General features: G+C 44.8%; 1 long non-coding RNA gene across 2 annotated transcripts in view; it reads left to right on the top strand.

Annotated features, from left to right (window-relative positions):
* The window catches only part of LOC128249371 (uncharacterized), a 146,403-nt gene that overhangs the window by 72,433 nt on the left and 71,699 nt on the right, over positions 1–2,271 (top strand). The gene's annotated exons all lie outside the window — the stretch shown is intronic.

Genomic DNA, 2,271 nt, shown 5'->3' with positions numbered 1-2,271 from the left:
TATATATATATATATATATATATATATATATGTGTGTGTGTGTGTATATCATTTGTAGAGAAACATAAATTCGGAAAAGCACACTCTAAGATATAGAGCAGTCTGTTCTCATTGGCCTCTACAGAGATGATACCCTGACCATCTCTAGGGGAGCAAACAGCCATACACTAGACAGGCTTAGGAAAGACTTAATCAGCACATTCACCTCCATGGGTTTGAAGATCATCATAGAGACCAACCTCACAGCAGTGGACTTCTTAGATGTCACACTTGATCTGAGCTCCAGTACTTATAGGTCCTACCGCAAACCGAACGAGAGGCTATCATGCATCAACACAGCCCCCTGTCACCCACCCATTGTATTCAAGAACCTGGTAAAGGGTGTTAGTAAGAGGATTTCGAGGCTTTCTTCCAGCCAAGAAGCCTTTGATGCAGCAGGCCCATACTATAATGAGGCCCAAGCTACCAGCAAGTTTAGGGACCACATCTACATGCTGAAACCCAACAACTGCAGAAGGAAGCACTGCAGAAATACAATTTGGTTTGCTCCACCCCCACTCCCTTAACACAATAACACCTATAGGTAGACAATTCCTTAAAATAATAGATGAGTATTTCAATAGCTCCCATAGGTACAGGCCTATCTTCAACGGACACAATGTTAGGGGCTCATTTAGCTGCACCCCCAACATTAAGAGTATCCTTGTTAGTGCCCCTAAGGCACAGGAAAAGGCAGGTTGTTCATGCAGGAACCGCAGCAATTGTCTGGTAGGAGCAGTTGTCTGTGAAACCAAAGGGGTCGTCTATCAAGCCAAAGTTCTTGCAAGCTATGCCATTACCACTGGCAGAGGTGATAGCAGCCTTAGACATGGGAACAGAGCCAGCAGCACCACCACCATCACCACCACCGCCACAATAAACAGCAGCAACAACAACAGCAACATTGCCAACAACAGCAGCATTACCATCGACACCAGCCTTACCAATAGCTTCCTTGACGACCACAGTGCCAAACCTGACAACGTCCACAGTGGCAGACCTGATAGCCACTATAACAGCAGCAACAAGTCCAGTACCATCACCAGCTATAGCGGTAACCACAGCAACAGCGCCTTCTCCATAACCGGCAACACCAGCAACCCCAGCTCCAACAACACCAACGGCAGCGACAGTGACAGCAGCAGTAACAACATCAGCAACAGCAACAACAAGGATAGGTCCAGTACCGGCAACATGCTCAGAGGCAAAAATATTACCGACACCACCACCACCCCTAGCGACGCCAACACCAACACCAGCAGCCCCAGCTCCATCAGCGACAGCACCAATGGCAGCAACAGCAACAGGTGCAACACTGGCAGCACATACCCATGGAAATATGTGGGATGTACTAGGAATTCTCTCAAGCAACATCTTTCCAGCCATTAGTCCTCTTTCAGAGTCTCAGAAAGGAGATATGTAACACTGCTGGTCAGTCACGTCTGGCAAATAAGAGCCGACAGGATACCATACTCAATCTCATGAAAAATCATCGAAAACCCAAGCCCCTACATCAACGGGACAACACATTGCAAGTTATGCATTGCTGAAGACTCGCTCATACCAGGGAGCATCTTTAACTCCAGAAGAGAGATTTTCGGACCATGTTTGCATTTTAGAAGATTCCTACTGGAGTTTTGGAATCCACAAGGTGACAACACAGCTGGAAGCCGATTGCCTAGGGTGAAGGGTGACAATTGTTTTACCTTCGTGATTTTTGGTGACTGTAAGTCGATTGATTTGGGCTATCCTTTGAGTAAACAACGCACAGTGTACTCTGGACACAATATGACATATATCCACCTTTGCTACTACAATTATCTCCGGAAAATACCCACAAGGATTATTTACATGGATGTTTACTACTGGAATGGAGCTACACTCCAAGTACTGTTTCTTCTTTGTTCTTTTTTCAGCGCATAACTCTCACTTCCTGCTACAACTCTCCTCTTATAGATGTAATAATCCATTCCTCTACTATTACCGTCTCCGATGAAGGGATACATTGGATTTTCCCTGAAACAGCTGTAAGACTTTATCCATAAAATATATTTCTAACTTTGCCATTGTTCTCTTTATCCTTTTCTCTCTTTATACATACACACGCTAATACACGACCTATGTTATAATCCCCACTCATGTTTATACAACGAAAGGGGCAAAACTAGTCGGTATACAGCACTGACTCGGTATTACCTGTATCTTTGGGTTTGGTTGAATTCAATACCCTTC

This window comes from Octopus bimaculoides, chromosome 14 (assembly GCF_001194135.2).
Source record: "Octopus bimaculoides isolate UCB-OBI-ISO-001 chromosome 14, ASM119413v2, whole genome shotgun sequence".
Classification (NCBI taxonomy): domain Eukaryota; kingdom Metazoa; phylum Mollusca; class Cephalopoda; order Octopoda; family Octopodidae; genus Octopus; species Octopus bimaculoides.
Note: the sequence above shows the minus strand (reverse complement) of the source record. Positions and strands in the feature narration are given on the sequence as shown.